Source organism: Sabethes cyaneus, chromosome 2 (assembly GCF_943734655.1).
Source record: "Sabethes cyaneus chromosome 2, idSabCyanKW18_F2, whole genome shotgun sequence".
In the NCBI taxonomy this organism is placed as follows: Eukaryota; Metazoa; Arthropoda; class Insecta; order Diptera; family Culicidae; genus Sabethes; species Sabethes cyaneus.
In genome coordinates, this window is record NC_071354.1 from 97,067,346 (window position 1) to 97,082,613 (window position 15,268).

General features: G+C 38.2%; 1 protein-coding gene across 1 annotated transcript in view; it reads right to left on the bottom strand.

Moving 5' to 3' along the window:
• Positions 1-13,874, bottom strand: part of LOC128738835 (hormone receptor 4) — a 57,469-nt gene extending 43,595 nt beyond the window's left edge. Inside the window, exon 1 of the mRNA XM_053834251.1 lies at positions 13,829-13,874. The gene's annotated coding sequence lies outside the window, so the exon portion shown is untranslated. The remainder of the gene's footprint in view (positions 1-13,828) is intronic.
• Between the last annotated feature and the right edge of the window lie 1,394 nt (positions 13,875-15,268).

A 15,268-nucleotide genomic window follows, 5' to 3' on the forward strand; every position in this document is an offset into this window, starting at 1 on the left:
TTTACAATACTTACTGATTAGCATTCGACAATTTCTACGAAATTGTTGAAAGGACCATTAATTCTTATAGAATGATTTGAAGTATAATTGTCTAACAACATGTGGACAGCCAGTTGAAATATCAATTAGCTAACGTCCTCTGCATCTTACTAGTTCCTGTCGACGCTCTACTTTACAGCTATTTGCATACTTAACAAAAATACAAAATTGTAACTATGTAAAGAATTGCATGCAACTAGCTGACGCAAAGCAGCAATTGAAATGCTCAAGAACTATTCACGGATAAAATAGTCGCCAGAGGTTGGAAAATTCGAAAACTGAATATATACGCCGAGCATCGGCAAACGCCTTTATCATGAGAAAAACAGAGATGCGAATAGTTCAATTCGCTATAACTAATGATTCATATACATTCACTAGCTGTAACCCCCGCGCGTCACCTCGCGTCTAATTGAGAGCAAATTGGAGGTACGCTATGTAACGCTAACGCTATGTAACTCTATGAAGTGCAACTACGTTGCTCGTCTTGAATGTAATCTGGTATGATTGGTTTGAGTCTTTGCTTAATGTTGGCGATTATTTCCACGAAAATACATATCGCGCCCCTCGTTTTGGCGACAGACATCAGCCTCTTATATTTATGATGCTTCATAGCATCGCTGAATATACGAATATCGTGTGCAATGCAAAAGTGCGAAATAATACCTTCTGCTGCTTTTAACACTAAGTGTTACTAACACTACTTTAAACTAATCTCTTTTCATGATAATACTATTTGGAATACTCCGGCGTCATCGGATATTTTAAACCCGCTAAATCGACCACACTCAGTTTTCAATATTCAATTTTTGAACGAATGTCCACGATGAGGTTATCTTCGTGATGAGATTCAAAGCTGAAGGATGCATGATCGGTAAGGCGGCGAATGGTGTATGTTCATGAGGGATGTTCATCGATTCAAATAGGTATTTTTTCGTGAATTCTCCAACCACTGATAGTCGCTGATTTTCCACGCTTTGAGAATTACTGCGTCACATCACATGCACAGTCCTGTTTCCGAGCACAACAGTTCCGAACAAATTCTTGCAGTGTATGGATGCAATCTGGCAAAAGGAGAGGATGACCGTTTACTTTTCTATGACATTTCACTTTCAGGACATCAAATTAAACTAGATTCAATGTTTAAATATTAAATTGGTTGTAGGGGTAGGGGTGATTTTACACATTAACAAAATTGTTTACGTTCAGGATATCGAACTGGACTACTGTGTTACCCGAATATTTCCGAAATTCTAAAATCTCTCATGCTTTTAGTTTTGGAGTAAACATGTAATTTCTTATGTTATATAGTTGATATTTGTATGCTCTATTCGAATTTATGATCAATTAAACGAAAAACCACAAAGTTAGTGAGTTTCGAGACCCTCTTCCGTATATAACGTATATTTGTTATGAGTCAGGTAACACAGTAGGTTTAATCTGCAAATGATAAAACCGGTTGAACAAATTCAAATGACAAAACCGGTGGTTTTGCACCCTGGTGTACTTCCCAACCACAGATATCACGTCGTAAAACATCTTCGATCTGTTGTGACGGTAGGGGAGGGAGGGGTTGTTATTTTTTATTTATGTAAAGAGAAACTACTTTAAACAGATGGTGTGTTTAATTGTCGTCCCTGCCTGTGAAGCAAAGTAACCACGAAGAAAATGTATGGGAAAATGTAACCTTGAAACTTTTCGTCAATTTTCCCTATTTAGTGATTGAAAATGGCAATTCTAATAAAAACAACATAAATGCTAAATCTATTAAGAAGCGAATGGTATTCAAACCATCAAAATCCATTCATAATTGACAGAGCTATTAGCGTTCAAAATCTTTCATTTTTTCGTTACGCTCGCATTTTTTGATTTTTTAGAATGGCACCCTATCCCATACCTTGCCGTAAAGCGTAGTCCCTTATTAAAACTGAATGTGGCACTGAATGTCTATTATAGTGAACGCTGGGCACCGCACCAGCTTCTCTGTCGTGGGACAACGGGTTAGGCAGGTAAAACCCCTGTCAAAATCCTGATAGCCAGACAACGCCAGATGGTAGTACGGATCAGGGGATGTGTCTTTGTAGGTCTGCGAAACATTTGGCGTTCAAACTAGAAAAAACTGCAGGTATTTATTAATCACAGCCTGCGATAAATCATTCGTCCTTGGTTGCTTGTTAACTGGATATCCCATGAGCAACTGCATATTTGATGTCATCAACGACAGATAGCAACACAAACTCGAAAAGGTATGAGGAATTGGATTGGATACATCGTGATTAGAGAGGGAAATAAGATCTGCGAAGAAGCATTTATCTGGAATCGCAACTACAACAAAGAAGAGGTAGATCCAGAGACTCATGGCGACCGAACTTAGTCAATTCAATTTGGAAAGGCTTCGTCTTCAAAGACTTTGCAAGACGTCTATTGATACTGTTGTGGCAAGTTTTAAGGTAGAAATATTCGTAATTTGCAGAAACGATACCATTATTATGTGGAACAATGCCGATCACATGTTATGAAAGCTGGGAAAACTTATTTGAAAACGCTAAAATGAAAGTAATGTTCCACCTGCCATATTCACCCGACATCGATACGTCTGATTCTGATCCTCATTGTTATAAAAATGGTTCAGAAAAATAAAGCAATCAAACAAAGAATTCAACGCAATCAGGAATCAGGTCATTGCAACTCCTGTTATGCGCAATGGTGGCAAGAGGAATCTGATTATCGAAAGATCGAAGGTGGGCAGGTGTTGAAAACAACCTTTCGATGAACTGTTGAACGGGAAAGAACACAGTCTCGTCAATAAGAACAGGACAGATCTTTCCTGCATCTTATTTCACAGACTGTGACCGTTACTGGACTAATTATCTGTTACTGCTCACTAGTCACTACTTACTTTCCATCATTCACATAAACAATGGTGAGCAATCGAAGTAGCTGATCGGCTTACTTACATGCTCTTGTAACGCATTATAAATGATTTAGACCGAGAATGACACAGGCCATGAGTGCTGCTAGACACATCAGCCAGTGCTGGAGACCAGCGGCCTCGCAGAAATCACATCTATCTAGATTTATTCACTATTTCAAATCCTCTCATCGACACACACCTTGTAGGCTCAACGACAGATCCTCAACAGATTTCTAAAATTTAACTTAAAGGTAGTGTACGATTCAGTAACGCGAATTGGTTTTCTGCACATTAAGATTAAATGTGGACTGCCAACAATACTGATTGGGCTGATACGTGCCATTCTTGATGGTTCCACGTCAAGTGTCAGGCTAATTAGTGAGATAATGGACTAGTTTTTAACGTTTTACGGTTTGAATCAAGGTGACGGACTGTTCACTGTTTTGCGAAAGACATAGCATAGGTATCATCCGCGTAAATCGTAGGATTAGGCTCGTCATAACCTCTACCAAAACGGTATGATGGTGGCCCTCGAGTGTTAGTTCCCGAGTAGGTTGATTCTCTTGGTGGCCGTCGGGAGCGTGGACACCGAAGGAGAAGAAACGACAAATTCTTGGTGTCTTTGAACATAAAATCCTGTGTTCAATTTTTGGTGGTAAACTGGACTGAAAGTTGGTACAACCACGTAAATCAACCTGTTGATACCTGGTGTAAGGTGTTGTCAGGATGAACTGGTCACGTTGTACCAGGTATATAAAGGTGTTGTCAAGATGAGCTGGTCACGTAGCAAGAATGCTGAATGAACGACCGGCGGAGGCAATATATTGCTCCCGCTCGAGGATGCTCGGGCAGGAGGTAATCGATGCGATTGGAGGAGAGCACAAGAATGCGTGACGTGAAGGCTATTTCTGGCACAGTATCGATAAACGGATTGTGGCTGAAAAGTAAGTAAATAGTATTTCTGAGATGACCCTTTATTCGGTATTCAGAAGGACCTAAGCTACCCGCGTAAGCTTGCATCATCCAGTATTACTTTTGTACATCATTTCTAAAGGTACTGAATACTGTATTTAGCCCAGTATACAGTTTAAAACTAAGTCCACTGCTTTTACAGCTCGTTCCACTCGAGTCAGGAAACACCAGAATACCAAGATAAAATGTATTTTATGTATTGTGGGATAAATAACAGTTTAAAAGCGCTTAAAATTTGGAGCACTCTTGAAGAGAAAACACCAAATTTAAGCAACTTTTCACAGGAAAAAAAGCCATTTGCGAAAGTGTTTATTTCGTGGTTCTCCCACGCTTGTTGAAGTACGTTGTTTAGCGTTGGGATTTCCCCTAAATTTAGCCGAATCTAAACTCTAGCCATATCCATCAGGAGCCAGAGCTCTTGGAAACATCCACCACCTCCTCCTCCTCCAACTCCGAAGAGTGGTCTCAAGAGTGCAACGACCAAGTTCGCCCCACAAAGGAAAGCACCATCAGGATTACGCAATCCGTTTGCCTCACATCGCATCGTTGCCGTTGGTTTGATGTAACACGTTCACTGTTTTTTCCCGCAACGTATTTATCATCGGTTCCTTCATTCTCCCTCTGTCCGTGTGTGTCGATTCGATCCTCTCGGTTGGTTCGCACGAGCAGCGGCAGCAGACTCTTCCGCACACCATCCATTTGCCGCACACCGGCAGAGCATACTCACTCATTCAGCCCTTCAATTCGGCATAAGTATGTGTGAGTGCTGGTGTTGGTAAGCGCCACAAGCTGAGGAAAGCTTGAATGGAGCAACCAAGTCGGTGACGACGACGGCGATGATTTCACCGACGAGAGAACGCCACTATCCCCGGGTTCAATGAACTTCAAGAGCTGTGTCAAGTTTTAGTTCGTGTGCTTTATAGGGGTGGGGGTTGCTGTAATGCAAGCATAAAAGCAACGATGGCGGCGTCGGTGTCGGTAGCGAGCAGCTGATATAAATACACCCGAACCCGTCTCCTCCGGTTGCCGAGAGAGCAGCCGGTTTCGACGAACGAAAAGAGAGCCGACAATGAAACACCCGAACGAATCGATCGTTCGGTGTTCGGGTCGGATCGGTGTGCTTTTACGATTGGTACACGTTCGGCTTTAATTCGGGTTGCACTGCCAAGTGCTTCGTGCAGATTCGAAATTTTCGTTATCCGATGAACGGATGGGTGGATGGGTGGTAAAATGCATAGCAATGTGCATCGATCCTTAGGAGGCTGAAGTTGCAGCAGAATGAGGATGTAGAATGAAAATTAGGTTGAATGGGATGCGCTTTTGGTACATACTGGGCTTGTGTGCAGTTTTTGCAGCCAAGAGCCCTTGCCGGGAGAGCCAGCTTGAGGGCCAGCGAGCAAAAGAGAATAACTGATTAAACTGATACAGGCAAGGATTGAAGGAAGCATCCTTATGTAGGTCAAAGGTGAATGAATCTATGACAGTGATTTTGAAATGTGTTGGCTTTTTTCATAATACTCAAACGCATACAGGTACATATTAATGGTTTTCGAGTGAAAAGGCAAGATGCATTACTGCATTAGTGGATTCTATTTCGTACAATGTCTGTCAGGTTCGAAGGTTATCATTTTTAGTTTTATTCATATCAGCTTCAGAGGATTGAACAAGATACTACAACGGCTTTCATGAGTGTTTCTAGTTGGTTAGAGAGTGTGATTCCATAGAAAATTTAAACAATTACTAAAACTTCAAAAAAAGTTTTAAAATCATACCGGTCATTTACTCCTTTCAGGCAATAACTAGAGGCCGATCTTGATAAACTTCATAAGTGGGTTTGAATAAACGAGTGTGTAAAATCAATTTCAAGGGAAAAATTCTGTGTGATAATATATTTTTCACAAATAACACCGCTGCAAACTCAAGACATGCTCTTAGTACTTGGATGCTAATGAGCCTTTAGTAATCCTATTAAGCTTAAGGTGAAATTAGCAGTCATCGATTCTGCCAATTTCAAAAGCAGTTTTTTTGTTTGAAACAAAATTTCTGTTCATGAAAATATATTCGCTGTGTTCGGATTGACAAGAAAAAAGCAGTATTTACATTTTTTCAAACAGAACCCTGCGTTTGGGCCCAAAAACTGCTTCCAAAATTGGGCTCTCCGACGAAAAGTTAATGACTGCTAGTTTCCCGTTAAAAGGAAGTACTGTTCAACCTACATGTATGTGATGCTGAAAGTGGTAACCATTGATTGATGCTACCGTATTCCATTATTTTTTTGCGTATGGATTTAGAAAGTTTCAGCAGAAGCGTTTCATGAAATGTTGCTAGCCTTATTTATAAATTTTAATATTGCGACCAACGATTTAAAAAAATAATACTTCCTAAGTAGCAATTTGCGTTTTATTTTACTTATAAAGTAGATTTCAAAACCCACTATGACGATCACACTGTTATAACGGCCATCTGAGGCCTAACATACGTCCTCGTTATAATAATTTGGCCCAGTTGTAATGCAACCATTAAAACCCTATATGTTAATAATCTTTACAGTTCTTATTTTATTCGAGATATTCGAGATTATTAAACAATAACAAATAAACAAATTCGATTAGCCAAGTTCAATTTTCCTTTACATAGCACAACATTCATCGAAAGCAACGTTCGATCGAATAGACCATGGCATGTTGGTCAAGTAATTAGTATTACGGTTTCATGCTTCATGGCATGTTTACTGTATGACTGTTCATAGCTGCGCACTAGAACTCAACGTGTGAAACTCAACTGCTGTTGTTCTTCTTAGTTTGCAAGCAAGTTCCACAAGGTAGTAACATTGGTCCATTACTCTTTACACTATCTTTTTTTGCAACATAATCGTATTGTTGGTGTTGGTGAAAAATTTGTATACATTGATCATTCAAAATTATAATTAATTGTACGGTCAGAGAGGACTAACACCAATTACAAAAGATTTTACTCTATTCATAAGCAGGTGCCCTAGAAACCGGTTACTTGGTAGCATCACGAAGCGTAATGTTATAACTCTGTACAGCGAATCCAATAGCATTTCACTATTAAACGCACGATCAAGAGTTATCAATCACGTTAGCTACCTTGGTGTTCAGTTAGATGCGAAACCGATGAGAAATTGTTCCCGATTCCCAAATACAATTTGGTATAAATATCAGGATGTGTCATAAAACAGATACTATGATGTTGTAGCCTTCTGATTGGAAAATTGTTTTTCAATTTACATAGTACGATCGTACTCGCTAATACAAAACAAACATGAATAATTTGAATGAAGGAGTGCCCAGCTAGCACCAACTCGTATTTCAATGTACGAAAACTATCGTAAATATCTCCTAACAAACTCGAAATCGTAACTAAAGCTGGATAAAGTGGGATCAAGTTGATCTTCTGTCGTATATAATGATAATGACTGACATACATACGATTTTCAGCACAAAATCGTAGAGTAGTACGGAGCGACTCGCGCTTAATCGGATATTATCGTATATAAATAGTTATATAGTCGTAACGCTCAAAATTATTCGTAATCACGTATATCGCCTCCAAAATAGTACGGATATGCCAATTTTGCGCATGAAATACGATTTATTTAGCATGTATATCTGTACGTAATACTGATTTTTGCCTTTTTATACATATGAAAATGCTAGCTTGGTGTAAATTGATAGACCTGAAAGCAGCGTATGATCGGGTTGATCACGGTATCCTCCTTGCAAAATTTGAGAAACTGGGAGTTTTCCCTCCGTTCTGTAAGCTGCTACTCCTGTACCTAACATACCGTAGGGTGAGTATGAAGATCGGTTTCCGATCAATTCAGCAATACCTCTGGCGAATCACAAGGGCCTTCGTCATCTCTTACCACTACAAAAATAAGCCTATCACTTTTAGCTACGATATGTCGGAACATTTAGCCTCTCAGTTGGCTTCGAGGTATGACACTGGTCTAATAAGCCAGTCGTCGTATGTTCGAATCTCAACTGGGAGAAGCTGTTAGAGTCAATAGGATTGTAGTAACTGGTCCTGCAATTGTCCTACACTCTAACAGCTGGTTACTAGGTCTGTCGTAAAAACAGAAGGTCAAGTTTCGACAACGGAATGTAGCACCTAGGCTTTGCTTTATTGCAGTATTAATCACTCCCACTGGTTTTGTGGTGGTATTACGAAATACCAAGATGATAAATACGAGCCCAACAATACTTATAGCTATAAAACTGAAATAAAATTATTATTAATCAAATTTATCACGGTTGCCTATATTACCACGGTAAAACTAGTTGCCACGTCTCTTTTAAACTTACTATAAGTGTTTCTACGAGTAGGCGTAGCAATACAATGGTGTACCAATACAAAATTGATCTCATTGTGGTTGCTTGTGAAGTTTAGTTTTATAGATCTATTAATTTTCTTGATTTTCTTGTTCAGTGGCAGTTCGTCATACGGAAACTGTACTTCGTCATAAACAAGATTTGCTTTCGTCTACCATGGACAAACACAGTTGTTTACAAAAATCGATGCATGTATTCGTTATGCCGTGTGTACGAGTTATGCAACTTTCACAAAAAAAGTGCAAGTAGTTTCAGTCAGAGCTCAAATTTCGAAGTCTTTAGCAAATGACTCGGCTGCTGTTGATGCTCTTCGTCATATTCAAAGCGGATAGAAAATCCAAGAGGACTTTTTGAAAAGAATAGTGAAAAATAGTGGTTTTCTTACATTATTTTTGGTTGATTACGAAGAGACAATCCATAAAAATTATTTTATGTATTTGAAAGTAATTCGCATCAAAACTGGATATAAACGAAGACCCGCCGTAGACGCAGCCATCCAATACACTATTCTAGTAATTTTCAGCTTTTCTATGATGTTTAAACAAAATTAGAATTTAAAGACAAGAAAGAATAGTTGTTCACGTGCTTGAAGGCAAGGGTATAGAATCGAAAGATAAAAATGTTAAAAGAGAGATGGTCTAAGTTCTCCATACATTTTATCCATTATTTCATAGCTTCCCAAATCCGGAGGACACTTTTGTGAGAAATTCTCGTGGAACTTCATTCTCGTCGGTCTTCAAATATGAAATTTGTTTTATTTGATTGGTTGAAAATGGTTAAAAAACGAGAATTACACTTTCAATACCTCGAAACAGTGGACACCGTTCACCAAGAGACCGGACAATTTGGAAAAAAGTTGTTTTGGGCCAACTTTGACATCTTTATTGCACCAAAATTAAGTAAATAACAAATGATATAGTTCTGTAAAGGACATATTCCAGCGTGACGGGACACTATTGCTACTATGCAAATCAGTTGCTATTTCACCAAATCCCTGGTATTCAAGTGGAAGATAATGTCCTTGTTAATCAACTATTTTTCAAGGCATTTACCAAAAAATTGGTGAAACAGGAAGCAGTTTACACAGTAAAAATAGGTGCTAATTGTGTCCCGTAACGCTGAAATGTGTCAAACGAAACACATGGAGCTTTCAAATGGAGTGAAAAAATGGCGGCCATCTAGGATTTCGCTGCGATATTGGATTTTATCAGAAAATCGTCTTTTTCGCCATGAGCTCTGATTATAAATACGCATGCAATCTACTGGTCCATTTTACGTATTATTCGTTCTATATGAATTTTCTTAGTGCATTAAAGTTGAATTGAGACCCCTCCCCTCTTTACGAGGGGAATAATGACTCCTCTCCCTTTTAAGAGGGGGGGCTCCCATACAAATGAAATACAAATTTTCTCATAACTCGAGAACTAATCAAGCAAATGGAACAAAATTTGACATGTGGGTGTTTTTGGAGGCAAGAATTTTTTCTATGGTCAATTGAAACCTCTCCCCACTTTAGGAGGAGGGGCTCCTATACAAATGAAATACAAATTTCCTCATAACTCGAGAACTAATTAAGCAAATGGAACCATATTTGTCATGTGGGTGTTTTTGGAGGCATGAATTTTTGGTAAGATGAATTAGGAACCCTTACTTTTTTAGGAGGGGGGGCTCCCATACAAATGAAATACAAATATCCTCATAACTCCAGAACCAATCAAGCAAATGGAACCAAATTTAGCATGTGGGTGTTTTTGCAGGCAATTTTTTCTCTATGGTGAATTTAGACCTCTCCCCTCTTTAGGAGGGGAATAATGACCCCTCTACCTTTTAAGAGGGGGGGGGGGCTTCCATACAAATGAAATACAAATTTCCTCATAATTCGAAAACTAATCAAGCAAATGGAACAAAATATGACATGTGGGTGCTTTTGGAGATAAGAATGTTTTCTATGGTGAATTGAAACCTCTCTCCGCATCAGGAGGGGGGGATCCTATACAAATGAAATACAAATTTCATCAAAACTCGAGAACTAATTAATCAAATGGAACCAACCGTAGAGATCACATCTATCTAGGTTTATTTATTTTCCTAGATCTACTGACCTCTATTACTTTCCTTCAGTTGGGTCACCCCTGCGAAATGGTACTTTCTACGAAAAGATTTTCCGTGAAATAGTACATCCCGCGTAAGGTTTTTCGCGAAATGGTATTCTGCGAAACTCTATATTCCGCGTTATGGTCAACCGAGAATTGGTGTTCCTCAAAATGGTATTCGGCGAAATGGTTTGTATTGATGGCGAATATTTAAATGCTATCCGCTTTATTTTGTCAGGCTAAGCAATGGGGGGAGTTGTTTTCTACTTTACTGTGAGGAAAATTTGTATATTAAAACACCCATGAACTCCCCAGAAACTTGCAAAACTCAAGATTGTGACAAAGGTCATCCGAGATTCACGATTGATGTACAACACAGTTTAATTTGTGGCAATACGAAGTTTGTCAGGTCAGCTAGTTATAAATAATTTATAATTTTCTTGTGTGCATTGGAGTTGTATCTTTCATCTTTCAAGAAAGGTTCAGGTTAAGAAAATGAGGTTGAAGCGAATTATGCGCTCCGTTCCCACTTGCCCCGTATTCCCTCTTCCCCCGGGGTACCTTACTGTTCTGTAAATGTCAGTTTTGAGTCTGAGATTATTCGTAAATTCCTTATAATTTTACACTATGGTACAATTTGGTTTCCTGAGTGTGTGGCAATCGTGGGTGTTTAAATTTTCTTGTTAAATGCTATTGAGTAACAGCTACTGTTACTACTGTTGAGCTACTCCCATAATTCAATGAAGCTTCTTGCTACAAACCTGTAAAGCTTATAGCTTGATCTGGGGAAAGGCTTAATTAGTCCGCCAGCTTTGTTAATTGGAAAATACAGCCGTGAGCAGAAAAGTTAGTTTTATTGTCAGCTCATTCTGATTTGGTTTGGTTTATAGCGACCATGATTAAATGTCCCATTGAATAATCAATAAATTTTCAGCAGTCTCCGTTGGTTTGCAGCATATGCGCATTAAAGTTTATCGTGATTTATTGCGGTTTGACAAACAACCGTAGTATAATCAATTTTTGATTGGTGCGCCATTTGGTATTGCTGCACAAGGGATGTAGTGCAACCCCATGATAGTATAAGCAAGCACAGTAAATTAGTTTTATTAACAGTTTTATTTTGGTTTTATAGCTGGGTCTAAGTGTGTTTTGACTCGTATCCTATTGGTATTGAGTACTACCAAAAAAGAACGAGAGCCAGAGGTAATGATCGCAAAAAAACCTTTAAACATAACAATATATTAACAATACTAGTCACAGTGATGAGTCCATACAGGAAATAAACATTGACTTCATTTTGAAATACTATACGACGTCATGAGCATTTTCATTTTCCTATATAGTTCATGTTGTCTACATATATAAGTACCTTTGAGTGCTTAAGTATGAAAAAATGTCATTACGTGTAAAATGAAAAGAAGCTGCCCTAGGTGGAAACCCTGGGGCACCCCAGAGGTGACTTAAATAAGGTCAGTCAGAGAGAGCATTTTTGAAGCAAAAAATTTGTTTGCGTTCCATTGGATATGACCCCTGAAAATACAATATTTCAGGAGTTTGGGTTCTATTCTAATTTTTATCAATTTACACCTGTTCCTTATCGTTGTGTATTTCATTTTCAAATATTTTAGATCTTTGACAGTGGATCGTTTTCCCACAAAACGATAAAAATGACTTCCGGAACTGGTTTGGCTTTGTCGAACTACGAAGATTTTGAGAACTGCATTGTACAATAGGTACATTGGAACAAAATCTAATTACGATTTTTTCATAGCACACAAAATGTGTAATTTTATAAGGATGGTGTCTTTAGAGAAGTTTATTAATTAAATGCAGAGTATTTTTTAAAATGAGTAGGGCGACCATGTATCCATTTATTGAGGCGATACAAATTTTGCTTTTCACATGTGAACTTGTGTTATGATTCGTTAGAGAACGGCAATAAAAGTCAACTTTTATCAACAATTTTGTGTATGATTTGTTCTATGCTTTGAAATGTTGTAGAAAGTAATACGATATACAACATCTTATATAAATATATAAAATGCATACTTTCTCTGGAGACCGTTTATCGCGAGGATGCATTTGGATGAGTCGTTATAATGATGTTTCCAAGCGTACTATTGAAGACACTAAACATATTAAATGTTTGTAAAAAGTAAACCCAAAATTAACTCCTACGAAGATTAGTCGTCTATAAATTATGTCCAAAATAAAATCCTCACTTCTATATCCAACTTTTTATTTAGAACACATCACTTGTCCGTTGTCGAGAATGTTAATTCACGGGATAATTCTTTTCGCTACCGTTTTGCAGTTCTGTACCACTTGACCCCAGGGGAAACTCCTGCTTTGCAACCATTGCATGTACTTTTGGCCATGTTGGAACAACTTGGATGTGTTCTGGATGTTTTGGATGACCATTGAACAAATTAAGTATCGTTATATGAGAAAGGCAAGATTTTTCATATAAGATCACCACATGTAGTAATTTCAACTGATTTAACGTGTAGCAAAATGAATTCTATTACAATTAACACTGTAACGTCATTTCTGCAGCAAAATGGTGGTTATGCCATTTTGATTTTTCTTTAATTTTTTTGGTGGTTTTGGACGAAAATGCGTTGATATTGTCATAATACATGCAAAAAACACTGTAAAGAACCATTTGGCAAATATAAAATCAATTTTGGGTAATTGGCAGTTACGTCATACTTGCAAATGATGGCAATAACTATTCTCGATCCGTTTGCTAATCGTGTGGAACACGAATTTCTAGTACCTATGATAGGAGCTTGAAATTTAGATAAGTGATGGTTTAAAAACGTGAGCATTAGACAGAGTTCATTGGAACTTTATCCTAATATTATCTTTCTAAACAGTGAATCATATTTGCAATAAAATCTCTTAATAATGTCCAACACTTGAATGTTTCGTAAAGAAAGGCAATTCAATTCACTTATGCTACACTTTGTGTTTTATTGCACACCTTTAATAGTTAAAGTGACCGATATTGGTCATAAAACTGCCGTTAGAGTAAAACGGCGCTGTTGAAACGGTAGTTGAAATTTCTAGTATAATAATCACACATAGAAAGCAATTCAAATTTTTGTTTTAGGTGTCTCAAAGCGTTGTGAACTTTGGAAGACCTTAGGTCTTTACTGTATTCAACTCAGTTGTATGATTTTTTTTACAACGCTACTAAGGCCAAGTCTTGCAACACGGTTTCCAATCATGATAACCATGATTGGTCTTGAAGGTTTTACTTTTACATTAACCTTAGAAATTAACAAGAAAAATAAAACACTGGCAGAATATTAAGCATATAAACGCGTTCACCTATGCATAAAGGATTAGTAGTTATATTGCTCTGCAAAGAGTATTTTTTCACCGTTCATCACATCTGTCGCTTTTAAGCTAAATAGTGTTACAAATAGAAGAAAAAGAATACCACTTACATGTTAGCCCTTATTTGTTTGGTGCTCAATTATATTCTACCATCATGGCAACCAGAAACGGTGTAACTTACAGGAGTCTGTGCAGTCTTTGTTGGTTGTGTATTTATATTTAATCCTCTAAGTCGTTGATATTAGTTACAACTCCAGTTAAAAAATGTTCGCAATTTGCACCAAAAAAATAACAAAAGTTCTATATGTTTCTTATTACACAGACGTAAGAAAACCAGACCCATCAACCAGAATTAATCGATAAAGGAATCGTTTTAGAACTTAACAAAAACAAAATATTAGAACCAGGACGTTAAGCATTGCCAAAACAGTTGAAGCCAATCGAAACGAAATTAGGGGTTTATGTACAACAACCAAGAAACAAAATAGGAGGTGGAAAAGTGAATTTGAAATTTTGTTACCTAGAGACGTCATTTTCGTAACGAGTTCTGGATTTCTAACGGGATTCAGATTGAAGGATATAGGTGGAGCACTTATTTGCTCCGGTCGCTTACGGGCTGTTCACTTTGGGGGGCTTTATCTTGAAAGCATCATTGCAAACGGGTCACAAACACACTCACTATCGTCACAGCACACTGCGTTGTTTGCCACAGGTTTATCGGGATAACGTCATGTTCGTCATGATCGTGGTGTATGTCAGCGGCACAATGGTAAAATAGTACTTTTTTGTTTTCTTCACCTGGAGCTCAGCAGGCTGCAAGAATGGATCTGTTCCGCGATTATCGCGCCACCTTCGATCGATTCATTCACATCGTTCTTCGCCGTTTCTTCGTGTCGTTTGCAGTAAGGTTAATTGGCTTTTCTGCCTGCTACTCACTACCAGGAAGCACTCTCCTTCGCATTAGCAGTCACTTTGTAAATATTTTGATAAACTTGAAACTGGAATCACTTATCGCGCGAACTCTTTCTCTCGTTGTTCGTTTTCTCGCAGGGCAATTGATACTGCGCCGGGAAAGGTCACTCTGGTAAACACTACTGATGATGAAACATGGGCAGTTTTAATTTCACTCTGATTACTTCACTACTATTGTGTATTGTAGAATTCTAGCTACTCAGCCTCTGGTTCCTTTCAAGGTTCAACAACTGATAAAAATACATCTCTGGGAGCTACAATTATGGCTATGTACTCTGTTTGAACACTACGCCTCTTACGAATGGGAGGAGATCTAAGTAGTTGATGAATCACTTTGTGTGGTATCCTTAGGTTGAAAATGTGCAACGAAACTGGAACAAGGTGGCCTGGAGCTGAAGATCAGTAGCGATCTGTAGCACCGTGCAAACCGCCTAGTAAGACGGCAAGGAAACAATGCCGGCAGTGTAATGTGAGCTAGAACAAAAGCGATCACTGGACGGTTCATCATCATGTTAACAAGACACTTCTTTGATTCTTCATTTTCCACTTTGAACACATCGGGCAGCTAGCAGTAATTA